Genomic DNA, 11,837 nt, shown 5'->3' with positions numbered 1-11,837 from the left:
TTAAAGAACTCTTTAACTCGGTAATATATCTATAACTTTGAGTTAATTCTTCATTTATTTTATTTATTTTTTGTGTTTGTTCAGATAATTGTGTGGTACATAGTTGTAGCTTTTTATTGAGTTCAACATTTTTAGATTATCTAATTATTTTATTTGTTTGTCTTTTTCCTCTATTTTATCTTCACATTCTTTTAATTGACCTAAATACAATACTTGGGTTTTCAATTCTTCTTCATATTCATTGTTGTCAATTTCTATTTTGTTTATTATATTTTTTTGTTTTTCTATTTCAGTTGTAAACTTGTCAACTTGTTTATTTAAATCGGGTATTTCGCGTTCTTTTTCTGCTATCGCAGTCTCAAGGAATTTTTTTTCCATATTACACTCATCATATTGTTTATTTAATAAAGCTATGGTTTCCTTTTGTTGATATTGACTTTTAATAAGAGGATATGTTTTAGTTATTAATTTTATGTATCGATCAGATAGATCAAATAAATGAAACAATTTATTTAGTAATATGATTGTTCTTGTTTCATCATCATCTTTAGCAGAAACATTGTTTAAATAAGTTTTTATATTTATACGTTCTCTTAAACCTGAGGTCCCATCCTCAGGGAAATGTACCATACTCAAGATTGTTTTAACAATTTCACTAATTTTTTATGGGGTGAGAAAAAAATACCTATTTTGAAGTCCAATGTTAATTTTATCTTATTGAAATGAAATGAAACGCACATTATTTTGAATAGGACATTCAATGTTGATTTTTCAGCATTCAAAATAATTATTTCTTGCATTGAATACAGGATACCATAATTTTACATTCCCTCGAATATTACGTTTCTGGACTCATAATCGGAAACTATATCAGGGAGGAGTCCTGATCTTCCTCCTGTTTCTTGTTCTTCTTCCGAGATTTCCACATAGATATTAAATTTAATGCTAGCAAAGGTTTCTGAGGAATTAATGTTCCTAGCCACCATTTTACATTCCACCTCATTATTACCATCTTGAAGTTCAAGTTTCATTACCACAAATGGTGGTAATGAATTTTCTTTAATTGGAAAATCATACTTAGAGAATCCCTGAATAAATATATCTTGACTTGCCGCATGCGTACATGATATCCACAATTTGTCCATGTCGAATTTTTTTCTTTTATTATGTGATTTGGTCCGTACTGCATTTATATGGTTTTGTAATTTAACATCTTGTATTTCACTTTGATCTGTATAAACATTAGGTTTCAAATCATTAATATTCCAAGGAAATATTAAAATAATTGGATTTTTGGTATAATATCCCTTGTCGTAACTAGAATTTTGCCATACATAATTTGTGTTATTTGAGACAATATTATTATCTAAATATCTGTGGATTTTATTGTAATTTAAAAGGAAGTTATTAAAAGGCTTAATGATTGTATTCTCACTTTCGATTCTATTCTTAGGATTATACGAAATTGGTGGTTTAGGAATAATTACGAGACCTTTATAGGTATTTATATCTCTGATAAACGGGGAGAATAATGATTCCAACTTTGAGATGATTATATTACATTCTTCAGAGGACTCTGTTGTTGTTGTTGTTGTTGTTGAACTGATGGTGGATGGTAATGTTGTTTCTTGAAGTACTTCAGAGGACGTTGTTGTTGTTGTTGTTGTTGGACTGATGGTGGTTTGTAATGTTTCAGAGAATTTTGTTGTTGTTGGACTGATGGTGGATTGTAATGTTGTTTCATGAATCGGATCATATCTGATAGCCTTACTGACATTGATACGTTTTCCGCGTAAATAAATAATTATTATAACGACTATAATTAGGATTATAGCAACTAAAATTCTTATTAACCCCATTGCTACTTTTTTCTTTTTTTCCTATTGTTTTTTAGTTATAATAAATTCATAAAAAAATTTATTTTAACAGAATATCAAACATATGCTGGTTTGAACCCCAAAAAGCATTGATTACCGGTTATACTTATAATTTTTGAACAATAAGTTTTACAATTAGACCAGCAGGTATTGTTATTATAAACAACGCTATGAACAATAAACTAAACTATATCATCTGATAATATTAAACTATACTTATATACATTTGTTTCTTTAAAAAATAGAGGTTTAATAATAATGGAAAATTGTTTTTTATTAGCTTTTAATTATATACAAACTTTTTCTGAATCGAATGGATATGTCCATAAACGACATATCCTATACGAAGCCTCTGCTTCAGTAGTAAATATGGCTAATGGTTATTGTTATGTAGATAAATCGGTCTTTCATTTCCCCTTCAAATGCATTAATAGGTATCTAGATATAAATACAAAAACGAACAAAGATGAAATAACAGATGAAGAATTAAACCAAAATCAAGAAGAATTAAATAACTTAAGCGAATGTCTAGAAACTCTGGTGTCAGAATATGATATAAAATATGTCTGGGTCTATGGAAATAATCAAATCTTATTCCAATTACCTGTTTTACAAAATCTGGCAGTCTTCGATATCCGAAATAAGAACATCCACACATTTAGAGACAAAAAACCAATAAATAAATCTTTTAATGAATCTCGAAATGTATTATACCGTCGGGGTAATATTTATACATTTCCACCAGTTTTACATAGTATTACAAATCTTTGTCATTTACTCGCCCAAAATTTGATTAATGGATACCAGGATTCCACAAAGAGTATTACCTTCTATACCAGAAATAAAAACAGCAATAATGATCTACAGTGTAATTTTCATTTAGAAGGTGAGAGTAGTTCAACTTGTGCTTGTCTGTTGAATGAAATAAACCGCCTTACTCTTATGTTCATATCGGCTAGTCAAGAGCTATATACGACAGAATATAAAGATTACATTAATAGTAATCATAGGGATAAGGAACGAATGTGCCAATATATGGCTGAACGTGAAGTCGAATACAAACTGCAAGCGCTGTTGCTCAGTATGGTTTGGCCCGAGAAAATACATTGGCAATGTAGGAGAAACATAAATGGAATGGATGTAGGCATAATAATTCTAAACTCCCTTGTTAAAAATAAATATAACTGGATTCAATGGGAGGTTAGGAATTTTAACAAACACATAATGAAGCAAACAAGGGTGAATCATCAAGATTCATATATCATAGCAAATATTCTGATCTTTTTAGGGTATGAAGAAACACATAATATATGTAAACTACCATAACAACAATCCTAAAACATTTCATGCTAAGAAGATAATAAAACTAAATTATTTTCAAATGCATGACTTAGGAAAGAACCTGGGACATTGTTTAGCTTAACAATATGAAAGATGCAAGAATAAGGATTTTTTTTTTCAATGGTCACAAAGGGTTGACATGTTTCATTCCATATTAATTCCACTGTAATTTTCATTAAATAAAAGTGTGCATGTTTTTATTTTTTTAAATTTTGCCTTGGTAATTATTATTCAGTGTATTCAGTGTAGGTTATCGAAAGGGCAGGACTGTATGGGACATATGTTGTTTTCGTTGTGTTTGTGAATTGCCTAGATAAGCTAGATAGTAATAAGTACCACATAAAAGTCCCGGTTCTGACTAATAGCTGGTTGCCGGAAGCACTGTGTTAGCTGAGCCACATATATAAATATCCGTGGCCACTCTCACTACATCCACTAACGGACGGCCATCCAGCTAGCCCACCACACACGCTTTGCTGCCCTTCCAAGAAAAAGTTGTACGAAGATGCTTTCCCAGATTAACCCTAGGCAGAGACAAGCTGAGTTGAATAAAAACTTGAAAAGAATGGAAACACTCTTGAAGAAGAAAAAGAAAGAGTTGATTTACCTCAAGAATGAGAATAAGATGTTAACACAGAAGAATGTTGTTATCTACCAGAAGTTTCCACCAAACAAGAGAGTGAACTAGAAAAAAGAATATATAAGGGAGGAAGAAAAAGAAAGAGTTGTTTTACATCAAGAACGAGAATAAGATGTTAACACAGAAGAATGAAGTTTCCACCAACCAACAAGAGAGTGAACTAGTACCTCAAGAACGAGCGTAAGATGTTAACACAGAAGATGCCACCAACCAACAAGAGAGTGAACTAGAAAATAGAATATCCACTATTATTAAAGTGTTTATAATAAATAAACATTGTTTATTTGAATGCCTTAATGTTTGTTTGTTTGTGTGTGTGTGTGTGTGCCAGATTTAACCTTGTTTGTGTTAATATGCTATAAAGTTTGTGTGAAGATGCTCTGGGAAAATGAAGGAAATCAACCATTCCAATAAATATATTTTTCTAACTACATACATAAATACAATAATTATATTATAAAAAAAAACAGTACCACCCAATTTAATATCATAAAATTGTGTAGTGAGTACAATAGGGCATGAATGATAGATACTACTACTAACCTTAAATATGGCACGAGCCAAGTTTAATTAATAAAGCTTAGGTAGGGGAAAATCAACAGAGGTGGTCACAGCAATAATAACAATTGAGTTGGCCCACCCACATCGGGTGGCCCTGGATGAATTATTAAATAATTAATCATCAGTAGGGGGCCATTTCTTGATATATTTTTAGTAAAAATGTAAGGTCCTCAATGAAAGCATTATCTAATTGAGACTTACTAATAGACTCTTGGTAGAAGATAGCATCTGCTATGTCTTCATGCCTGCAAAAATAGGCTGCCGAGAGCAAATGATGAGGATAATTTGAAGAATAATGACGTGCTAAATGTAAGTGTTGATTATACCTTTTACTGGGTATCAGGTAAAAAGGACAATTTCGACATTGACAAGCATTACCCAACAGCCCTACATTTGGTCGGTATTTCTTATACACTTCTTCAAAAGTATCATTTGTTACCTGAACTCCTCGTCCAGAAGCTTCTATTAAGATTTGTGACCTTGTCATGGGGCGCACAATTTCTCTGTGTGTTGATAAATATTCCTGCAACCACAAATCCTTTTTATGTTGAACAATTATATTTTCAAACTCCTTGTAAATATTGAGACAATTCTCCTGGTGAACCCGCTGAGTCACTAAAGCTTGGACGTTATCACTAACATTTGAAGTTAGCCGTTCACGAGAGTCTCTATACTGTAGGGCATGTGCAGTATAAATAAACACGTTGTGTTCATTAAACATATTGTCAATAACGTCTTCCTTTAGACCAACTTCTTTAGCAAAAATTCGCAATGAAAACCAAGATATATCTCCAGCCAGAAAAACATCCCGTAGCTTCTCTACCTTTTTCATATCCACAGCTATGGGGATCTGTTCAATTAACTTTTCCTTAATATTTTGCATGTCCTCGTCTTTAAAATGTTTTCTGGCTGTCTTCTCAACCTCTTCTAAGGTATAAAAATCCTTAAGGGTTAGGTTTTCTGAGGTCGCAATGTAGTTCTTCACCCATTCTTCTTTAAGCTTTTCATCAACAAGTGTTTTGGCAAAGAAATCAGTGAAGGGTGTGGAATTCTTTTCCTGTTTCTTATATTTAGAAAGGCAACGACCAATGTATTCTAAGAGAATCATCCTCACAACTTTGATAACAACTTTATCCTCTAGAGGAGTCTCATCACTTCGTTGATGTAAGTAAAGTATAAACATAGGTTTAATTAGTGACTCACATTTTATGAGTTTTTCCCCCAAATTTCTTTCAAAACTCTCTGTCATGAGTGCTTGGGCCGTGTCATTGATAAGCACTTGCCAATATTTCTTAAAACTTGGTCGGTGGAGATACCCAGATGTTGCTGTTGCTTCTATGTGTGCAATACGCAATCGCACAAACTCGGGCCTAGGCTGAGTTGGGTTTTCAAACAGAATCCTCATCCAGGTCACTCCTAAAGCTGCCATGTGAATGTCAAAATCAATAATGTATGGATTTTTTGTGATTGCATAAGTTGCACACATCGCATAGAGTCTTGTACCCATTAATGGGGCCATAACTTGGGAAGCATCTTGAGAAAAGATCGGGATTATGGCATTAAAGTTATTATCAGATACCAACTCCACTACTTTGCTCTTTTCTATGGCAACCTGGCTCATGATAGTATATGGCCATTTCAGTATACTTCTAACACTATATGACCATGGATTGATTGTTACAGAGTCACTATGTGGAGCATACACGGGAATGCCAGAGATCGTAAACAGTTTTAAAAACTCATATTTATTATTACTATTCAACATCGTGGGGAAATCTCGATCTTGCAAGTCAGATATAGTGGAGGTCATTGTTACTTGACAATAATCATCTGGATCATTTTTAATGCGCATTATCAACTTTTTTTGTTCTTCATAAATCTCCATGAACATTTTACAATCATTTCTATAATCTTCATCTGAATGACCTTTCATCTGAAGACATTTAGTTTCATATTTTCCACCTCTTACTGTTGTACTCAGAATAGTTTCAGCCAGATCTTTTTCATTTTGGAATTTTTCAGTGGTTAATATTACTCTTATTTTATTAAGCAAGGATCTTAACTCTAATTCATATTTTTTAAATTCTTTTTGTTCTAACCGATCTCGAATAGATCTACTACTGAGTTCCTCACTAGCTTGAATTGATTTCAAAATTCTTTCCATTAAAGGTAATACATCTGAAGGAACTGGTTCTTTCTTATTATTAATTTGAATAATAACAGAATTCCATTGTCGAAATACTTCATTCAACTCAAATAATGATATACGACGAAACTGGGGTGAAATGTGACATCCATTATTACCATATATTAATCTAAGTTGTTTCACTTGTTCTTGTTCACAGGGAAAATATACCCACTCATTCAGGTAGAATTTGTCCTTGGCTATACCCCCTGGCAGTAAGAAACCTTTCACTGACAACTTCAGGATCGGTGAAGTTCCATCAGATATGTATCCACCAATTTTCTTCATCTCTTCCTCTAATTCATCTGACGTTTTCGCCCAGAAAAGTGAAGGCATATTGGTACTACCATTGTGCAAACGCGACCTTATATCCAGACTATACTGAACGGGAAAGTCACATCCCACACCTAACACAAAAACTTCACAAATCTTATTCTCAACCTCATTCATTTTGTCAATAACATGACTTGGCTCAATCAATGTTGTATTATGATGGCCGTCAGTAATAAGAAACACTTTGATATACCTCTCCTTACATTAGTAAACTTCATGTACAATAGTTTGTAGTGCACCAGTCAAATCTGTACGACCATTAGCAAAATCACTATATATTAGGTTTGTTTCTGATCGTTTTAATTCAACTTTACTGCCAAATACGAACAGATTCGTTCTCCCTACCAAATGAGGTGCCACATTTTCGTTCCACCCAGTCATTACACCATTCCAGTAAATGAACATGGATCCTGACACATCTGCCATGAGAATATTGTAGGTACTTGCTTGATGAGACACATTATTCTTTGGATCCGCTCCCGTTAATAATAAATCTGGTACTTTAGCTGGCATCTGGAACACTATGTGAGTCTTCTCTTCACCTTCGACATTCTTCTCTTTAATAATACAGAGTTCCATTTCCAATATCCCAAAATCATTCGTCTCTTGTTCATCATCTTCCTCTATTATAACCATTTCAGGCGGGAGGGGGGGCAACATTAACTGCTGTGTAGATTGTTCTAAAAAAAAAATAAAAAAAAAACATAAACATATATTAAAATAAGAAAAAAAGGTATATTGTAAAAAATGTATATAAACATCTATATATTCGTATTATTACCTACCATCCATTGTTTCCTCTTCTAAAAAGGGACTTGGACTTCTAGATTTGGGGTTCGTTTCAGCTTTCTCCAAGTAATTTCCCATTATGTCAGTTTGTCTTTAAGGAGAGGATGCGGAGGGCATCCTGACTGCTAATAAACTGAAGGCTCAGATGATATTCAACTCCTTTTATATAATCATACAACATGCACTTCACTTCTGTTTCATTGTCACTGATGTATCCAAGATGGACTGTATAGTAGGCATAATGTATTGTAAGATTTTTCTAAGGTACCTGATGTTTGAACACATATGATGTTTAAATATTTTTTTTTATGAAGAAGGTTTGAATCTTTTTCTTATTGGATTATCATCATTGTCTTCAACATTTTCCATTAATTCTTCATCATGTTCTTTAAAATTAAAGAATTGATTGGCATCGTATTCTGCCTGAACCTTACCCCGATTATTAATAAATTCTATTATACCACACATAATTAAACTTATTCCAGTTTGAACCAAGGCATGTATTATTATTGTACTAGACGAAGTTGGTTGATAGTGTTTCATATCTTTCATGTCTAACGAAAGAAGCATTAATAATTTGTCAACATGTTCATTCTTGTTATTTTCAATGCGTTGTAAACTAATTATAATCTGCTTAAAAATCAGGTTTATTGACGATAAATACTGAGGATATTTCTGGAGAGCAATGTCTTTAATTTGTTCAGAAACATTTTTAAATAATTGAAAGAAGTCTTTAACATAAGAGTGATCTGATAATATATTTTGTACCAAAGTTATCATATTTATAATATTTCTCAATTCTTCATCGTCCATATCCTCTACATTTTGATTACCAAATTCATAAATAAATTTAGACATTTCATCATCATTGTTTTTAGGAGAACATTTATGTTGAATGTATATTTTCAATAGATATCGTCGTAATTCTTTATTATTCTTTTTCACTTTATAATCAAATACATGACTATATAAACTACCTCTATCTTTTTGGGGGAAATGTGGTCTAGGAGATGGCAAATCTGTTAGTTCTGGTTGTTTTTGTTGTTCTAGTTTTGATTCTGGTTCCATTTTAGGTTTAGGTCTTGGTTCAAGTTCAAGTATGGGTTCAGGTTCAAGTTCAAGTTCAAGTATGGGTTCAGGTTCAAGTATGGGTTCAGGTTCAAGTATAGGTTCGGGTTCGGGTTGTAAAGAAATTTGTGAAAATAAAGGTAATGACGATATTGAATCTGAAGATAGTATTCTTGAGTAATCATCAGATGATGTAGGTAAATATAAATTACTATTAATAATAGATTCCATTTTTATTTACTAAGGTAATAAATGTACATTATATATTTCATCAAACCCCAAAAATATCATAATATTTTGAATGAAATTAGAATCTCGATGGTTGATTGATTTTTCCATCATAATAAGCTTAGAAAATTGACTAGTTTGCCATTTAATTAATTTATATTTATCTATATTTTTCCTTGGATAATCTATTAGTTTTACTGACACATAAATCCCATTTACATTTCTATAACAGTCCCAATGAAATTTTTCGGGAAAAATCATACTGAGTAGTAGCGTTTGTAGTTTGAATTCAACTTCACGTCCAGCCATGAATTGACAGAAGCGTTCATTGTGATTTGGATTGCATTTAATATATTCTTTGTATTCGGTTAAATATAGATCTTGACTGGCGGATAAAAACATGAGAATGAGGCGATTTATTTCATTTAATAAACATGCGCACGTTGAATTACTCTTGGTGGCTTTGAAATGTAAAGAACAATGTAAATGTCTACAATCTGGGTTCTTTTTACTATCTGCATAAAAATAATAGTCTTCAAAGAATCTTGATACCCTCTAATTAAATTTTTGGAGAGCATTTGACAAAGATTAGTTATACTATGTGAAGGTGGTGGAAAATTATTACGTTTATTATAAACTTGTATAGGTCTTGGTATGGAATATTCATCTAATTTAATTTCTTCTCCAAATTTATAGATAGTTGAACTCCTTATATTAAAGACAGTAAGATACTGCAATACCGGTAATTTAAAAAGGATTTGATTAATTCCATAAACCCAAGCATATTTTACATTAAACTTGGTTACTAACAATTCTAGGCACTTATTCAAATCATCATCGTCATCATCACTAATCATTTCATCTTCATCTGCCTTTAAATGTAGAGATGTATAAATATTTTTAGGAGGGCAATGAAAAGCTGATTTATCTACATTACAAAAACCATTAGACATATTTACTACTAAAACAGAAGCTTCATAAAGAATATGATTTTTATAAAGACAGAGATTATAGTAACTATCATTTGGTTCATAAGATGTTTTTTGAATGTAGTTGAAAGCTAACAATAAACAATTATTGTCCATTTTTTATATATATATATATATATTATAAATGTTAGAAGATTGCATGTTATATATAGTATAATATATATTTAATTATTTATTTACATATTTTTTTTATTTATATATAAACGATTCGATTATTATTATTATTATTATCATTATTATTATTATTATTATTATTGATATTATTATTAATATTATTAACTGCAGCATTAGTCGTAGCAGTATCAATAGTAATAGTTGCACCAATATTATCAATAGGGTTATTTGTAATTGTATTAGTAAGTATATTATTATTATTATTAGATATTGATAGAGAATTATTATTTATGGTTGGTGAAGGTTCTTTAGATGCCAATGGGTAAGTGTGATCTTCCAAATTAGAGATTGTATTTACATTCATATGACGATAACGGTGTCGTAGGGCCATTCGTGCATTGCTACCCCAGTGAATACTTTCATCATTTGTAAGCAATTGGTTAACTTCACCAACGCCACCCTCACCACTAAATTCTTCATCTTCTTCATTTCCACCTTCCATTATTATTTCACCTTGATTAATATAACTTTTTAAAAATTCCTTAACGTTTGAATGTCCTAAAATTTCACTAATAATTTTAAAAGGTAAAATATGATTCTTACCTAATTGTCTTGAAAGACTGTTACCCAGCAAACATTTTCATGTTTTTAAAACATCCTAAAAACGACATTTCATTGTTTTCAGCACGTTTATAATTACGTTTAGAAAAGGTTTTTTGAGAACTTTTATATACAACCTTAGAACGTATATAATTAACATTTCTAAAAACTTTTTTATGATCTTTTAATTACCTACATTAAAGCGTTTAGGGTAAATTAGGGTATAATAATTTTGTAATTCATATCTGAAATAGAAAGGGAGAGAAAGAAAGAAGACATATCTGAGATAGAAATGGACATCCTATATATGTATGTGTAAATTACAAATAAATAGGGTACAAAAAGAGAATTAAAATATTATATTTATTTAATTAAGAATGAGTAATACAACAAAATATATGTAATAGCTCGAAATATATAGACTATCTATAACAGAATATAAAAGTAAAAATTTAAAAATCTATATATGCAATATGTGAACACAATAGATTTTGTGATCAAGCAGCCTGTGATTCATGTCATGCTGAGATCAGTCTGACGTTATAAGCAGTTATTGTTACTTAAAACTAAAACAAGTAAAATTTTCCGAGTATACATATAACACTATAGTTTTTCTATGACTAATAATAAAAATCTATTAATCAAAAGTTTAGGACTAATTAACTAAAAATAAAAATCTACAAGTGAATGTAAACACAGTCAAGTATAATATTCATGTAGAAAGAGAAAGAAAAAGAGAGAGAAGGAAAGAAAGAGAAAGAAAGAAAGGGAGAAAGAGAAAGAAAAGAAAAAACAGTCATGTATAATATTCATATTAGCACCATGCAATATAACTTAGATTAAGTAAAAAATCTCAGACATTTTTAAATCAAATGAAATATGAGAGCCAGAGAGAGAGAGCGAGAGCCAGAGAGAGAGCGCCACAGAGCCAGAGAGAGAGAGCGTGAGCCAGAGAGAGAGAGAGTCAGAGAGAGAGAGAGTCAGAGAGAGAGAGCCAGAGAGAGAGAGAGAGAGCCAGAGAGAGAGAGAGCCAGAGAGAGAGAGAGAGCCAGAGAGAGAGAGAGAGCCAGAGAGAGAGAGAGAGCCAGAGAGAGCGAGAGCCAGAGAGAGCC

This window comes from Procambarus clarkii, chromosome 29 (assembly GCF_040958095.1).
Source record: "Procambarus clarkii isolate CNS0578487 chromosome 29, FALCON_Pclarkii_2.0, whole genome shotgun sequence".
Classification (NCBI taxonomy): domain Eukaryota; kingdom Metazoa; phylum Arthropoda; class Malacostraca; order Decapoda; family Cambaridae; genus Procambarus; species Procambarus clarkii.
This window is presented reverse-complemented; position numbering follows the sequence as displayed.